The sequence below is a fragment of the Chrysemys picta genome, chromosome 19 (genome assembly GCF_011386835.1).
Source record: "Chrysemys picta bellii isolate R12L10 chromosome 19, ASM1138683v2, whole genome shotgun sequence".
NCBI lineage: Eukaryota > Metazoa > Chordata > Testudines > Emydidae > Chrysemys > Chrysemys picta.
In genome coordinates, this window is record NC_088809.1 from 6,932,835 (window position 1) to 6,950,958 (window position 18,124).

At 41.5% G+C, this 18,124-nt stretch overlaps 1 protein-coding gene across 1 annotated transcript in view; it reads left to right on the plus strand.

Annotated features, from left to right (window-relative positions):
• MRM1 (mitochondrial rRNA methyltransferase 1) overlaps positions 1-18,124 on the plus strand; it is a 52,197-nt gene that overhangs the window by 17,394 nt on the left and 16,679 nt on the right. The window lies entirely within an intron of this gene.

Sequence of the window (18,124 nt, forward strand, 5' to 3'; positions counted from 1 at the left end):
TGCAAATATTTCTGGCTTGAAAACCACACTTGTTAAATTATTGAAAACAAAATGAATGTTATCGCTTAGCACCTTGACTTTTATTTAGTTACTGTGGCCCTTTGCATAGGATCAGTCATTAACACTTGATTTACAGTGCCCTTTAGGGATAATTTCAAACAATTTAGCTTACTCCATCCCCCCCTTCCAAATGAGCAGCTAAATCACTCAGAGAGACTAATTAGACTTGCCTGTGAGCTAAATGAAGTCTGTAAACTCTGGTGTGTGAATCTGAAAGTTTTTCAGATGCTTCAGGCCGGTGGCTGGTTTCATAGTCTTTGGAAAAGCTGTGATGTCTGCCAGCCCAGTCTCCATTCTGTTGCCTGGATTTGCCTTGGCTTATTTAGTAGGAAGGAAGGTGATGTCCTAGCACATTTTCATGTACGTAAATTCCTTTTTGGGATGCTGTAGGTTCTATTAGATACAGTGGGTCTGAATCTCTGTTACATTTGTATTTTGGTAGCTCTTAAAGGCCACAATCAGGTTGGGCCTCATTGTGCTAGATGCTGCATAAGCACATAATAAATGAAACCCTGCCACAAAGAACTTTCAGTCTAAACAATGCTCTCTTCCCGATTTGTTGCTGTTAGGGGATTTGGTTTTTTTTGGAGTAATACTTTCTTTGGTTGCTTTGTTTTTGCAGTCTCTCTTCATCTCAGCCCCTCTTTGGAGCAGTTATGGGGTTGGCTCCTGCATTCCTGTGCAGATCCCAAAATTGCCACTGAAATTGATGAGAATTTCAGGTGTGCAAGGAATACAGGCTTGCCCCAAGGGCGAGATGCTCAACTGGTATAAATCAGTGTAGCTCCAGTGAAGCTACCTGATTTACATCAACTGAGGTTCTGGCCCATAATCTTTTTCAGTATGCTACGGGAAATTCCATTCTTTACTTCGCTCTCAGCCATTTCTCCCTCTTGTTCTTGACATGGGCCTAGGTTTCTGCAGAGATGTGTTGCCGTGACATATTTCCTTTAGGGTGGATGCTTGGGAGCTGAAATGTACAGAGTCATAATAATCTTGCTGCTCATTAAGGTGCCGTTCCTTCAGGATTTCTTTTTGCATTATCTGAGGTGTGTGCCTCTGGCTTGCTATTTTTACTAATATTTCTATTCAGTTATACTTGGCACTGTAGAGTCTCCTTAAAACCTTCTTGATGAAGCGAATGGTTTCTCAGAAAGGGACTGGACCTTGAAGCATTGCACAGGCAAAGTTCATTGACGTTTGCCTTGTTTCTGACCTGCCAAATGTTTTCAAGAACTGAATTGTCTTGTGGCTGCTTTGCACACATTATTTTTCCTTTGATGCTGGCACCTAAATAGCCTGCCTTGTGTAGCTCATAGCAAGATCCCAGTGACTGGCCTTTGTTATAAATTGTTGCTTTTGGCAGTTCTTAAAGCATGGTTTCAAAGTGTTTTTCCAAAGACAGAATCTGTGTACCTTTTTACATTAATAAAATAGAGGACTTGTTTATATGGGAAAGACGTACTGGTATAACCTGAGGTGTGAATTTAAACCAGTAGACTTAAACTGAGTCAAACTTCTGTGTAGACACACTGATTCTGATATGGGAGTGGCTTTTTTCAGTTTAGCTTAAATTGATCAAGAAAAGATTTAAGTTTAAACCAATATAAGCCCCCCTTAAACTAAAATAAGAGCATCTGCATGAATTTACACTGGTTTAACTATATTGGCTTAAAAACGGATTACATGAAACCTTTGCAACTTTTCCACATAGACAAGGTCAGAGAAAAAAGTTCGCATAGAGGTTAAGGCATTGGTCTGGGACTTGAGAGATAACTCTAACATTTGCTCTGCCACAGATTTTCAGTGTGACCTTGGGTAAGTCACTTAATCTTTCTGTGCTGCAGTTCCCCTTCTGTAAAAGAGGGAGAGTAACATTGTAAGCTCTTCAGGACCAAACTGTCTCCATCTGTTTGTATAGTGCTTACCAAACATTTCATATTAAGGCCTTTTGGTGTAACTGTAATATAAATGAATAATAGATTGTGATCATCTGTGTTTTGTGTTGAATTCTTGACATTTTACTTTTATTTGGCCTGATTTTCAAAGGTGCTGAGCACTCACATTTCCTATTGCAAGCCAGGGAAGATGTGGGTGCACAGCATCCCTGCAACAGACTGGTTATGCTTAATTATATTTTCCCCTCCAACTCTTAATTGAGAAAATAAAACACTGGCCAAGCAAACAATTATTATTTTGTGAAACACAGCTCTTTGGAACTCAGATTCTTTGTAGTTATCAGATTTAAAGATGAGAGCTGTCTATTAGGTGACATTGAAACAACTGGTTGCTGGAGAGTAGTAATGCTTTTCTGGTAGATATATAGCAGTTTAGTTTCCTGTGCAGAATGAGTCAGTTTTAATATAGTAATAAAAAAGGCTAGGGATAAAGAAAGGTTCATATGAATCTTTTCCCTGTATTTCAGGTTGTTATTAAGGAAAACCCTCGTTCTGTCCATTAGGTGGTGCCCACTATGCATTTTTGCATTTGTGGAGGAAAGAAAGATTCTAGAGACTTAGTAGCAAACAAAATCCATCCTTGTTAACATCAGGAGAGGCGAATAAAGCCATTTCTTTATTCTTGTCATATAGGTAGGTATATATATTTTTCTATGTACTAACTGATTTTTGGATGTAATTAGTTGGCAAGGGGAGGCACATCTTTAGGTTTGATTTGATCCTGTATGTATGCTGAGAAATGACTTGTAATTTCAAGTCTAAGAATAGTAAAGCAAAGCTACACATTAACAAAGAGGCTGTTGTAAATAACGTGAATATGTTTGATAATTATTTTGCCCATTTCCTGAAGGTTCCAAAACTACTTTGCAGACACTACACCTACAGCAATTCTGTTACGAGTGGAGACTGATGGGAACTTTTGGAACATTACGTTGTTGTTTTATCCTCCTGTTGTGATTGTTTATTGCCACCCAGCTCCTGTCTGTTGTGAAATCCCAATCCTGACTTCCTGATATCACAACATGCTGCTGTGTAAACAGTGGCTTTCCACTCTCATAGAAGGAAGAAATGCATTTGGAAGTGAGAGGATATGGAGGTCAGAATGTGAGAATTTAGAGCCAAATCTTGCCGGTCTTACCCTTAGAAGTCAGCCATGCCTACTCACATGCGGAAGCCTAGCAGAAGTTGGCTTTAAGTTTGTGAAGAGCTTAGAGGTGGAGAAAGACCTATTAGGTCTCCCTGGCCAGTGCATAATTGTTCTCTGTTGTATGTACAGTTGCAAGTGCTTTGTTCAATCTTGTTTTTAAATGTGCCAAGCAGAGAGGTTTCCACCACTTCTCTTGGTAGATTATTCCATAGGTTTTATAGATCTCACTATTAGTTTGCACGTGCATATCAAAAATAAGAAACTGTAGTTGTTTATCTTGTAGTTTAATTGCATTTACCAAAAGGGATGACAGACTCCTTGCCGTCTTCTCTATTTTTTCTCATTCTTGTGCTCTCACTCTTTTAGGTAATCTGATTTGGCAATAGAGGATCAAAGGACAAGGGCTGGCCGTGGCGTATAGTGTATATTTCATGGTAGCAACATTGTTTTTTAATATTTTTAATGAGTCTGTGTTTTAACTCACTGCTGGATCTCTATGGAAATACCTCTGGTGTGCTAGTGACCACATTAGGTCTAATGCAGACATAGGGTAGGGGTATGAATTGACATGCATGTGTACACGGACATGATTCAAATTGCCAGCTCCACAGCTGCACTGAATACTTAGAATTGCATATCTGTTCCTGTATTTATATATGCTGAATTAAAGGTATTGTAAGCGTATTAACACCCAGTCGGGACTGCGTTCTGTTCTCTAGGGTTCTTCCTATCCAAATCCCCATGGAGGGAGGGTCACTTGATGCTCTCATCCTTGTTTCACTGCGGCAGTGGACCAGGTGGCTGGGATAGTCACGATCATTTGCCATCAGAATTTCTCTCCCTATTTTGACCCCTATCTTGCAAGATGCTGATAGCTTCCTAAGAAGCACTGAGCACCCTTGAATCCCATTGAAATCAACAGGAGCCAAGGGTCTTTGGCCCCCTGGCAGGATCATGTCCTTTGCGACAGAGCTCTGTGCTATCTAATTTGCCCCCTGATTTAATAAATGTGATTCATTAATTGGATCATTGCCTTCTTCTCCAGTTAATTTCCTGGGTATTTTTAAATGTTAAAATGTAGTTTTTATAGTCTTTCATTATTTTTAGCCTTGAGCTTGAATATAATTGTCCCTGTAATGTAACTGTAAAAAACTCCCAGCTTCATATCATAAAGGAAGTTATTAATTGTCATTTTTGTGTACATCTGCAAGATCAAAACATGTTGGCTGATTACTTCTGTTTGTACATACCATCTCTTTGATACTTCGATATGAATAACGTGAGTGTGTAATTTGAAAGTCAATTTTTCCCTCCCTGCTGCTTGTCATGGATTATTTTCAGGAACATATTTACCAAATTGATTTTAAAATTTAGTAATTGCCCTTCTACAATGATTTTTCAATAGTCAAAGTGTCTACGCACACTAGCAAAATATTTTCCTTATTAGTTCAGTAGATATTTTGTGCACATTGTGTCTTTGCCCAGACAAAGCTGAGTACATCTGGTTCATGCCCAATCTTCACTGTTCAAGTGAGGCACTATTTAAAGGGACTCCGTTAATTTAGTTTAAGCCCCAAATTTAGGTTTTGTGCTTTAAAACAGAAACCAAAAAACCCTACAACCCAAAACTAAAATCAAATATTTGTCTCAATGAGATTTGCACGTATACTTGGATTGGAAGCTCCTTGGGAGCAGAAACTGCCTTCTTGTTCTGTGTTTGTACAGCACCTAACACCAAAGGGTCCTGATGCATGACTGGGGCTTTCACAAGACAAATAATAATAATTAATAAATTCTAATAGTACTGTGTGCAGCAGATCTTAGTGCAAATTTAGGTGTTTACACGTACAAAATTGCACATACACAAATAGAGGCTACTTCTAAAAATACAAATATATTTTATTTTCAATTGAAAGATTTTAAATTTTTAAAATTCATTTAATCATTTCCCCATCCCTGCCCTCCCCTGGCCAATATTGTTGTAGTGCAGGAGAACTGCCTTGACTGTAAAGTGAAAGGGAAAGAGTTCCATTTTCATTGCTCAAAGTGAATGAAGTGCAAACAGACCGTGCAAATGTAAAAGGAGGTTTGAAAAGTAAAGGAGGTTTGAAGGCTGAGAATGTCAAAGCTGCCTAAGGGATCTGGACACCCAAATTCCATTAATTGTAATGGGCCCAATTCAGGAAAGCATTTAAGAATGAGCGTATACCTTAAAACTTGACAGTGATTAGGCAGCTGGTGGGCTAAGACCACTGTCCATCATGCTGACCAGTATTGTCTCCTTGTTTCCTGGTGCTCTCTCATCTGTCTATATCCACCTGTTGTTTCTTGCCATATACTGTGACAAAGTTCCTCCTCTATCTTGGTGGGTCCTGCGCTTATTGGCAGATTTTCTTGCCTCAGAGATTCACCATGTGGGTTGGGGAACAGCCCAGAGACCTTCCCCTCTGGAAGAACCCACAGTCCAGGTCAATTGGGAGGTTTGGGGGAATCCGGGCCCGTCCTCTACTCCGGGTTCCAGCCCAGGGCCCTGTGGATTGCAGCTCTCTATAGGGCCTCCTGTAACAGCTGCATGACAGCTACAACTCCCTGGGCTACTTCCCCATGGCCTCCTCCAAACACCTTCCTTAGTCTCACCACAGGACCTTCCTCCTGGTGTCTGATAACGCTTGTACTCCTCAGTCCTCCAGCAGCACACCCTCTCAGCTCCTTGCGCCTCTTGCTCCCAGCTCCTCACACTCTCACCACAAACTGAAGTGAGCTCCTTTTAAAACCCAGGTGCCCTGATTAGCCTGCCTTAATTGATTCTAGCAGCTTCTTCTTAATTGGCTCCAGGTGTCCTACTTAGCCTGCCTGCCTTAACTGGTTCTAGCAGGTTCCTGATTACTCTAGTGCAGCCCCTGCTCTGGTCACTCAGGGAACAGAAAACTACTCATCCAGTGACCAGTATATTTGCCCTCTACCAGACTCCTGTACCCCACTGGTCTGGGTCTGTCACAATACTTAGAGTGTAAATACGTTGGGGGCTGGAACCATCTTTTTGTTTTGTTTGTACAGCACCTTGAGGTCCTGAGCCATGATAGTGGCTCCAGAGCACTACTGCAAGACAAGTAATAATACTTAAGTCCCTTCCTATTCAGGAAAGTACTTAAGCATGTGCTTCAGGTGCATGGACTTCAATGGAACTTAGGTACATGCATAAAGCTAAACACATAGTTAAATGCTTTGCCTAACTGGGGCCAATGTGTCCAAGTCTCTTTGGATATGTCTGCATGGCCGTAAAACCACCTTAGGCTTGCGGGGCTTGGGCTGTGAGGCTGTAAAATTGCAATGAAGACATACGGGCTCGGGACCTCCAGCCTGAGCCTGAACATGTACTCTGCAATTGTATAGCCCTGCAGTCAGAGCCCCTTGAGCCCGAGTCAGCTGCCATGGCCAGCTGTGGGAGTTCTACTGTAGTGCAGCCGTACCCTCAGGCTTCTTTGAACGTCTCTGCCTGCCCTACACGTTCTTTCAGGTTTAATCGGGGAAAGTTTTGGATCCCTTTTTTTTGTATCTTGGCAGTGCCCCCTCTTAACAAATATACAGTGCATATCAAATTCTTGTTTCTTGTTATGATATCATCTTACAAGGGATATAGATGTCATATTTGTTTTAGATATGCCATCCTGTTTCGTGAACAAAGTTCTCTGAGTTTTCCATTTACCTAGTGCCTGCGCTCTACCTAGCTATACAGTGCACAAAGTGGATGTATTTTTTTTTTGCCACAATTATAACCACATAATCTTGATCGCCTCTAAGCTTACCAACCAAGCTGCAACACTGAGCCTGTTGTGCTAGGCCTGTTTTTATTGGCTCTTACACAATTAAAATGTCTAAGACAGATGGAAAATCCCCCACCAAACTCCAGCACTCTGCCTCATGCAGGGTTAAATTCAGCCTGGGTGTGACACAGCTCTCTTAGATTTAGACAAGTTAATACTCACTTCTATTTGGTTTGACTTTGGCTCCTAATTCAGAGACGTTTACACATACATACCCCATCTCTCATGCATACGATTAACTCTGCATGTTAATTTCTTTGAGGCTCACACATGTCCCTTTTCAGAGGTGATGCCAATTAACCCTCTGCCCCTAAACCCTAAAGCATACAAACATTAAATGTGAAAACAACACACACACAATGCTGCCAATCCCAAGTTGTGAACAAATCCCAGCTTGTTCTTTTTAGGAATTTAAAAATGATTTTGCAGGAACCTGTCTAGTTGTTCGTCGTTCTGATTTGAAGTGTAAAATCTGGAAATCAGTGTAACGTGATTCTGTTTTGTTTTTGAGAGGATGACTGGTTAATGTAACCAAAATACTTAGGTCCCAATCCTGCATTGAGAGCTGCTAGTGCAGATCCCTATGCTCATATAGATTCCCACTGAGAGTCCCCATGGATGCATGCTGTTGGATCTGATGCTGGATTGGCACTTAGGCCCTGATTCAGCAGTCTGTCACTATTCACATTGACTTCACTGGCACTAAGCTCAATGGGCCAGATTTTTAAAGGTATTTAAGTGTCTAAAGATGCAGATAGGTGCCTAGTGAGATTTTCAAAAGTGCCTAAATGTCTGTCTCCCATTGAAAATCCCATTAGGTGTCTATCTGCATCTTTAGTAGTCTAAATATCTTTAAAAACCTGGCCCCGTGTCTCCTCCATTCCCATTCCCATTCCTATCAATGAGAGTTGAGAAGATTTAGCACGTCCCAGAATTGGGCCCTTTAAAGAGCTTTTTAAAAAGTTCCTCTTCCTACTTTTTCCTGAAGCTGTTTTCAAGAAAGTTACACAGTCATTATTTTGTTAGCCGTTTCATGTTTGGCCTGGTCTACATTGGGGGGTGGGGGAGGAGGGTCCATCTAAGTTACACAACTTCAGCTACGTGAATAACGTAGCTGAAGTCGACGTACTTAGACTTACTCACCGTGGTGTCTTCACTGCGGTGAGTCAATTCTGCCAACTCTGCCAACTAGACGCGATAAATTGACCCCTGCTGGATCGATCACTGCCCGCCGATCCGGCGGGCAGTATACACATACATTTTGTTAAACCCAACGCCCCACCCATTCAATATCCCAGGTCCCCACCACTGTTAATAGTCCCAAGTTTGTGTGTGTCAGCCTTATAAAGAGGTCGTGATGAAAATATTGCTTGTTGATTCATTTTGCAGACTGTTCTTCCTGAATAAATGATACCTCTGGGTACTGTGTTGAATCCTCCAGCCGCACCGTAGTGATAATCGGAGTTTGTAAATGTAATCAACCTTGAGGTCTTGTTACTTCCACAGGTGCAATTAACATTACCATCTGCTAATCCATGATTAACGATGTTTACAAATATGCTACAACATGTTAAAATGTGCCTGTACTCTTCCCCCCCCCCACACTTTGTGTGTGTGTGTTACCATTAGAAGTGGGAGCACGGAAGGAATTTCCCGGTGGAGGGTTCTCAATACTCCGCCATTAATTCACAGGACATTTTGTTTTCATTATTTAAAAGTGCTTTTAAACTCCAAACCAGCTGTAGGAATGACAAGTTCAAATCAAAAGGTCGCTGCAGCTAAATGGGATTTAATTGCATGGGGGTTGGGGCACTAACTGATGAATCTGAATAATAAAACTTTGTTGGAAGCGACATATGGCGTGGTTTAAAGTAAATTTTTATTGATCATCCCACAACTGATGTGTTAATGAAATGGCAGTGTTCGCTTTGAGTTTGATATTGATGTTGAGTTTTAATAATGTCACACAGGAATATAGTGGCACATGGCTTTTAATGGGAGCTTTTATAAAAAAGTTGTTTTTTATTAGTTGCCTTTTTCTTTTTCGCAAACAAAGGAATGTATTACAGCTCAAATACATGTCTTCCAGATCTATGTTACATGTAATTTTTTTGTAATTGGTAGAAGCATAACAAAGCCATCATATTTGCCAGTGAAACTTAAGTTACCATGATATTGAAGTGTGATATTACTCTCTGTAAGACTTGTGCATCTGAAGAAGTGAGGTTCTTACCCACGAAAGCTTATGCTCCCAGTACTTCTGTTAGTCTCAAAGGTGCCACAGGACCCTCTGTTGCTTTTTACAGATTCAGACTAACACGGCTACCCCTCTGATATGTAAGACTTGTGTTCCTCAAATATTGTATACAATCAGTTTTTGTTTGCTACAGACATAGTTTTGTTATACACCATATATATACATGAAATATTGCACCAATATCAACATTAAGGAACATTCATTTTTGGCACACAAGGTCAAAACATTATTTGGTTACATGGGAAGATTATTGAACCTCACTATCCTTCAGTTTCACTATTGGTAAAATAAGGATATTATAAGGCTAAAATTCAAGAAGTTTGGATTTTTCAAGAGATTTAGGAGAATCAGGTACCTAGCTCTAATTGAATTTTCAGTGCAATTTGGGCATCTAATTCTCTTAAGTTATTTGAAAAATCCCAGCCTAATATTTGTAAATTGCTTTCAGATCCTCAGATGGAAGTTATTATGGAAATACATATTGTTATTATGCCCTCAATTACTAGGCTTACCAGGGTCTATTAAGAAAACCAGTAATATAGAATCATAGAAATATAGGGCTGGAAGAGACCTTGAGAGGTCATTAAGTCTAGCCCCCAACACTGAGGAAGGACCAAATAAACCTAGATCTTCCCTGGCAGGTGTCTGTCCAACCTGTTCTTAAAAACCTCCACTGATGTGGATTCTACAACCTCCCTTGGAAGGTCTGTTGTGCTTAAGTTTTTGGGAACATGTTACGTAGCACGTGTACTGTAGCTGAACATTGTTTGCATTGATTTGCATCACCTAGTGTGTTATTTTGTTTTAAAGTTGTTCCTGGTTAATGGGTTTGGTAATTACGTGTGACCAGCCATACTAAACGGTTGTTTGGTGACTCAAACTGGGGACATTCATTCTTCACGTGTCTGAAATCAGATCTGGTACCATTCTTCTGCATAGAACAGATTACATCCTCAGACCAGTTTGATCTCTATGGATGTCAGTGCAAGAACATCATTGGCTATTGTCCTATTCAGATTGGGTCTGATCCTGTGTCCACCTAAGTGAATGGGACTTAATTGGGCAAAAAATTATCGTTGACTTAAATGGATGCACAATCAGACCCATAGTCTTTTTTTGGGTTTAGTAAAAATATAAGTGGAAGGTGTTTACAGTTCTCCCACTCAAATCAAACTGGCCCCAAGGGTTGGCATAGTGTCTAGATTGTCCCCATATTGATGAGGATGAAGTGGAAGCACAGTGAGATTAAATGACGTCCAAATCCAATCTGATCTCAATCTGGAAGTTCATGAGAAAAATGCTACCATGCCTGTTCAGATCATGCTGATCCCAGGAATCAATCCACGTTCCTCAAAGAAATTCACGGTTAATCATAAATTACTATGAGATGAATTTTCCTTTGAGACTGGCTTGGTTCCAGAAAGTCAGTACAGTTCACACCCATGTAAAACTAGGTATAAATGAGATGCAAATCATGTCCCAAGAGCCTGTGAAATGGTGTATTTTGAACTTGTCTAGTTTTTGTTCCTGGGGCTGTTTTAGTAGCAAATAAATCCCAGAACCAGAGTAAAAATGGGAGAGGGGAAGGATGATACAGTGGGGTGAGTGCTAGCCGGGCCTTAGGAGATCTGGGTTCAATCTACTACTCTGTCATAGACTTCTGGTGTGACTGAGGGCAAGTCATTCATTCTTTCTGTGCCTCAATTCTCCATCTGTGAAATGGAAATAATAGCACTGCCCTACCTCTCAGGGGTCTGGCAAGGATAAAGAGTCTAAGATGCTCAGAAACTACGGTAACGGGAGCCCTATAAGTACCTCATCGTGACAAATGTCCCAAAGAAAGTGCATGTCTGTTTGTCCCTCCAGCTATACCCTGGTGCCCTTCGTGAAAAGTAATACCTGCCAAAGTATGGAGAGAGGCAACAATTGTGCCCTTTGAGCTCAATCAAAATAGCTGTTGATAGAATTTGAATTGTGGAAAGCTTTCAGTGCTGCTTTTCTTTAGCGCTGGAATTATTCTGTTAACAAACTGTATATGTTTAGAGTAAGTGCAGCGTACGGCACTTATTGAAACCAGCAGTCCTGGGCATAATACGCTGGGGTTCCAATATAATTACCCTTCTCTTGTCTTTTTTCTGACTTGGGTTTTTTCCCCCCAGGTGTAAAATGGAGTGTGCATTACTGGTCTATGTCTATTAAGCAATCGCTCCTTATTTGCCTAGCATGTGACTTAAAATATGGGGAAAGGTAATTGAGTTGCATGTAATGCTTGCTTATAATCAATAGTTTATATATTGTAAAGTGTAACAATGCAGTATGAATTTGATGCGAAGTTAATGCTGCCAATTTTTTTCTGGTGGCCTGTTTTAGAAGCTGCAAAATCAGCAGAGTTTTTCATGTGCTCAATAAGTGATGGATCAGCTGTTTTCTGTGAACATCTAAAAATTTGATCCCTTACGTCATGTAGATACTAAGATCCTGGAGCTGCTGTTCCTTTGAGCGCCAATTTCACAGAGCAAAAGATCTACTAGCCCCAGTTCAGCACAGATGTATACATCTTAAACATTTTTTTAAAAATGTCTCGGGCTAAAGATTTTTGTTCTTAATCCAAATGTCTTGAACTATTGGAAAAATAACTTTCAGGCCAAGGATTATTTATACTGTGGCTGCTTTGGCCGCTGATTGCACAAATTTATCAACTCACTACAAAAGTTGCATTGCTGTGACGAGGGCGTGTGTGCGCAGATGAATAATACTACTTGGCACTAATATTTATTTATTTAGATTTATGCAGACTTAAAAAGGGGCTAATACTGCAGGGGCACTGAGGGTCTTGTATAGACTACAGAAACAAGTAAAACCTGTAAAACCCCAAACTCCTTTCCTCACAAAATCTGATTTCCTTAAAAAAAACCCCTTTCTGCAGCACCAAGCGCAAGTAGATGCATCTTGTAGTGTGTGCCCTGAAGGTCAGGAGACTGGGCTATTTAGGACTGAGGGTAGCTTGTTGCAAAGAAAGGGCCACTCATAGAGAATGCTCTACAACTAGTCCATGCTCCTTTAAATTGAGATACATTAATAGCTACCTAGTGTGTATGTATAATATATGTAAATGTGTGTGCGTGCATATGTATACTGTGTATCATTGCTTTTTATCCCTCGATCTCAAAGTTCTTCACAAAGGAGGCCGAGTATGATCATTACCATTTCACGGATGGAGCAAGTGAGGCACATAGGGGTGACACAATCGCCCTGAGGGCATGAGTGAGTCAGTGTCAGAGCTGTGAATAAAATCCAGGTCTCCTGACTCACCTTCCCGTGCCCTTTTCACTGCACCATACCACCCCTTCAAAACTGCCCGGTAGGACAGTGCATCCCGGCAAAAATGTTGTATCCTGAGAGTTGATATCAAAACACGTATTACTGTCAGCAGGATTCAGGTGCCATTGAGTAAGGTCTCCCTGCTGCCCCAGGAAGGCAACCACATGCCTCCACATCCAGCTGTTGAGCTTTACCTTTACACAGTCAAATCCATCTGACTCCTCCACCCGTCACTTTTTTGAATCATTCCCAGAGAGATTTCCAACTCTTAAACAGATGTCTTGCAATTTATTGTCCTCCATATCGCAGAGCAGGCATGATGAATGATCCTCACCCCAATGTTGTTCCTGCAGCCTCATTGTTTAAGGTGGTCATCTTGACTGGTTTGCTGCCTAAGGTGGCGTTGTCCAATGGTTATAAGGGTCTGGGAATGCTGGGTTCTATTCCTAGTTTTGCCACTGCCTTCCTGTGACCTAGGCCATGTGACCCTTCTCTGTCCTTATTTTATCATCTAGATGATAACATTTACTTACCTCACTGGCAGGAGTGGTGTGTGTGTGTGAGGCTTAATTAATGTTTGTAAAGGGCTTTGAGATCCTCAGATGGAAGATGCTATAGATGTGCAAAGTGTTATAATGAGTGAAATATTTGATCAGTTATTGGAGCAACCTTTAGTTGCCCCTCTTTGCAGGAGCAAATAGATGGTAAAATTGTGCTTTGGCTTTATTGAAAACCAGTTTTTCCCCACAGAAACCAAACCTGATGATCAAACCTTTAGGATGTCCAGATTCTAAGATGGCCTGCAAATGTCCATTTTACGTACCCAAGTGTTGATTTGGGCATCCCCCACAGTGGCTTTGGGTCACATTTGCAAACGAGGCCCACAGTTTCTCATTCAGAGGGGACACTTGTTCTCTCCAGACCAGTTACCACCACTGTTTCAGCTCCTGGTGAATACCTGTATTCTCATGCTGCTAGTTTGCTACATTTCATGTTTTACTTCTTTGTATGTTTCATGATGAGTCATTTGAGGTTGGCTCAGTGTTGGAAAGAGGTAGGAGCGGAAAAGTGGAGTGTGGATGCTGCATGGAATATAGGATGTAGAGTAGAGGATTTCCCCATTTTAGGTGTGGAAGAAGAATACAAAGCTAAAATGGAAGGAAGTGGAATTGGCAGAGCACAGAGCCAGAGGGGGCAATGAGAGCTGAGATGTAGGCAGGGGAAGAGATGTCTAGAGCAATGAAGATGAGGTCTAGGAGCTGGAAGTTATGAATAGTTTGATCAACATATACAAGATGGCAAGGTGTTCCAAATGGCGTCATCATGCACATTGGGAAGAATGCCTTGCATTTCTGCAGTGCTTTCAAGCAAACCTACACAGTGTCATTTAGTAACGGCAAGGAAAATTGCTCATGCCCCTTTCCTTGGCTTTCCACGTGGGATTATTATTGAGACACAAACACCACCAAATTGTGCATCGATTCCGAAGAATTGAGTAGTTTTGCAATCTCACACAAAGATTCTCTAAAAGCCCAATGAATAACATTGGCATACGTAGACTAAGAACCCCCTTCCCCCCCCCCCCAAATCACCTGCATTTTTCCAAATGGATCATAGGTGAATTGGCAGCATTATAATATTTAAAAGTGACTGGGGATGCAAGTATGATGTGCTAGGTTTTGTATTACCCAGCAGAATAAATTAGGCAGCAGTGTCTGTCAACACGTTCACAGCTTTACCTAGCCTCATTAGCACCTCTCAGCAAAGTGGCGCTTGTTCAAACTATATCACAAATATTTTACTTTAGATTTCATCTGTGCCTAATAAACATTTTGATATAAACAAAGTACTAAATGGCCTTTCAGATCCTTTCCTAATGCCTTTTTTAATAGACAGTCCTGAATTAAAAACATATATCTGTAACTTTAAGAATTTTCTAAGTGACACTGAAAACCTATTGTAAAGTAGGATTTCTTCTTGCAAAATTATTTTAATGAGGTTCTGGTTTATTTTCTGGGTATATTTTACGTATTTAATCCTCCAGAGGGGTTTTCAGAGGCAGCATCTCATTTTCAATGCCAGGGAAAACTACCTTTCTGAAATGCATGGAGGGAAAAAAAACAAACAACCCACCACCAGAGGAAAATGTATGAGATAAGAATAGACTTGAAAAGCTTTGAGGTGGTTTATGGCTTCTCTTGAAAGAATAACAGTTCGTGTGTTTTTGTTATGGTGCAGTTTAATGATGCTTGCAGAAAAAAGATAAGGTAGAAATGGAAATATAAAATTAAACCAGGAACTGTAATGTGCTTATTTTAGTTACTAGTATTACCTGGGGAAAATGTACTCCAAGTTCTTTATCTAGTCTAAATATTTGTTTTTGTAAAAGGAAGAGCCGTTAGCACCTTGCAAGATCAGGCCCTATGTATTCCGACACCTTGCAGGGGAGCATAACTGGAAGTTAATTTTTTTCTCCCCCACTTCTCTCTGCTTTATACCAAATACTGCAGTAATTGTGACGGGATCCCATTCCAAATTCCCAGTTTGATTCCTTCTGGTGTCTCCTTGCACCCCTTTAACAGATTCATCAATGGCTTAATCACCAGTAATTACAAGTTGTACTTTTACTTTCTCTTAAAGTTCATGCAGTGTTTTGATCTTTGATTGTTATGTGTAGAGGGGGGAGCCGGCTCATGCTCAGCCTACATGCTATTTGGTTTAGATTAGATGCTGTTTTTGCATCTCGCCTTTCGTTTTTAGGGACCTGAGATACTCTAAGTGGCTTTGTCTCTGAATTCGTTTGGAGACAGCTCCTTTGGCTCTCCTTGGGTCTTACTGCCAGTTCTAATAATAGATGTTTAAATTGTCTAATCCAAGGCTTCGATTGCAATTGCCCAGGGTCCAATAGCAGGGTTTCTAGGAAGTGCTGTTGTCTGGGTTGTCATGCACACCAACCTCAAACACCCCTCCAATAACCCACATGTCTGCGGAGAGCAAAGGTCTGGAAAGCAGGAGATTTTCTGACACAGAGACAGAAACGGGGCTTGTTGCCCATTTAAAAATTTTTTTTCCACCTGTACTTTGTGGCTTTTTTCTTGCTTTTTCCCTTTGTTTCTTTTGGGAGCATCTCTCCTCTCGACTCCCCACTCTCCATTTGTTCCTGCTTTATTTTGTGCCTTTCCCTCTGCCGCCTGTATTATTATCGTGAATTTTGGAGGGGGCAGGATTCCTTGTAATCTCTCTCCTTGCTTTTGTAAACTCTTTGCAGGAAGAGCAGCTCAGTGGAAGGGCTGGAAAGGGCTAGTCCTCATATCCTGAGATCACAAGCTGTATGGGGCTTGTCTTGTTTTTTAACTATGTGTACATACAGTACCTAGCATAAGGAGGGGCTTGATTCCTGATTAGGGTTTCTAGACGCTACCACAATCCAAATAGTAAACAATAATAATCCACATCACCAGCTGACTAGCCATCAAAGGGGAAATTCCCAAAGGCACCAGTGTGAATGAGACTCCCAGCTCCCATTGAAAATCTCCCTCCTAGTCAATTTCCCTCTTACATACTTATGTGCCTGGAGTGCTCCTGCTACTACTGCCCATGATGTGCCTATTTCTGTGGATATGCAGAGACCATCAGTCTTCAAGGCTGTCAGTCTGGCCCCGTTCACCCCCACAAAACTCATCTACGAGACGTATTTCAAAATGTATTTGTCTGCTCTATATTCGCCTCTGCTGAGGTTCTTATTCCCCAGCCGTTCACGGTGGTGTCTGAACATCTTTAAGATTTGCTTGACTTTAACATTTGATTCCAACTATGATGCTTTAGGCTATCATTATAATTAAGGATTTGTCAGCATTGCTCTCAGGGATTTATAACTCAGCAATTTCACATTACTAGGCCGACAGCCTGGCATCCCAGCATTGTCACGTACCATCCCCCCCACAAATGCCTGTTTCTGTGTAGATAATGTTCTCCCACCTGTGAGCCTGTAGAATGCTGCTACCCTCCTTAACTATGGTGTGTTGCTGCCATAAAGATCATGTCTGATTCGGATAGATCAGCAGGCATATTCCACCCCCTGTGGCTGGAATCTGCTATTGCTAGTGATGGTGGTCAGCTAATCGGAAGATGGAGAAAAACCAAACTGAACAGCGCAAACAGATGTCAAATTCAGAAACTTCCCTCTCGCTTCCACTTAGCATCTAACAAGGGTAGGTTTTGTGAGCCAGTCCGCCGTTTGGGAGCACATTACCGTGGTTCAGTAATATAGACAGCAACTGGTGTTATTTTCTTGAATGAGAGAAATGTGGCTGATGTGCCATGGTTCTGAGCCACCTGCAGCCCCAGCTGATTTCAGTGGGACCTTGGGGCTGATCTGTGCCTCTAAAAATTAGTCCGTATATCTTTCAGTCCCCACTTAGTTTGTGCAAATGAAGAGACCGAGTTAACTGATGTGTACCTATAAATATTATCTTGACTTGTAGCAATTCCTTCAGCCTCAGCATTTTTAAAAATTGATCTAATAAAACAAGCAAAATAATGTCATTACTTGGGATAACATTAAAGGACCATAAAAGCCACACCCTTGTCTCCTGGCATTTGTATTATTATTTGTTATTTGTTTTACTGTAGTGCCTAGGAGCCCTAATTATGGACGAGGACCCAGTGGTGCTAGGTGCTGTACAAACAGGACAAAAAATGGCCTCTGCCCCAGAGAGGTTACGATCTAATTATAAGACAAGAGCCAACAGATGGGGACAGGCAGACAGACCAGTTGGGGGAGTACAAAAAGGAGACAGTGTGTGTCGCTGAGTGCAGTCCTAGTTGATCCACTGCAGCTGGGGGTTAGATGATGCTCTTGATTTTTCATATTGTAACCTAAAACATTAGGCAATGACTTGATCAGGGCTAGATTCAGGCTAGAAGACCTTGTCCATGGTAAGAGCATTGTGCAGGCACATCCCTTGGCGGTAGCGCCAACAGGCTTGTGCTTGAAGAAGGCACGACGGCTGTAAGAGTGCAGGTTGCCCTCTGCTACACCCTTTCATAGGCTGCAGTATATGATTCTTCTTTTCTGTGCTGGCCCAGCGCTGCTTGTCCCTATGTGAGCCCCAACCCCTGCACCTCCTCTGCAGTTTCTAGCACCTGGTCCTTACATACTAAGGGCAAGATTGTTCCTGGCCCCCTGCTCAGAAGTGCCATCTCCATCACCATCCCTCTGGTGCACCTGTGACCTAGTTACAATCCACGTGCCACTGTGGGGGTGCAGCAGCTCTTCAGAATCATTTGCCAGCCAGGGGTGGTATGTATGGAAATGAAATTGGTTACTGAATGCTGTTGTGAGGGAAGACGGAACATGGGCTACTCAAGGAATTTCTTTGCTGTCTAATGACTGTTTAGTGCAGAGCATATTTAGAAGATAAACACTCCTGAGTGAGACCCTTTGACGTCCGTTTGGAAATCTTTACAGCTGTAGAGAAATGACCCTTTAAAGAACCAGAGGACTGGCTAGACTAGACTGTCAGATGTCCCTCGTTTATAGGTTTCAGCCTAGACT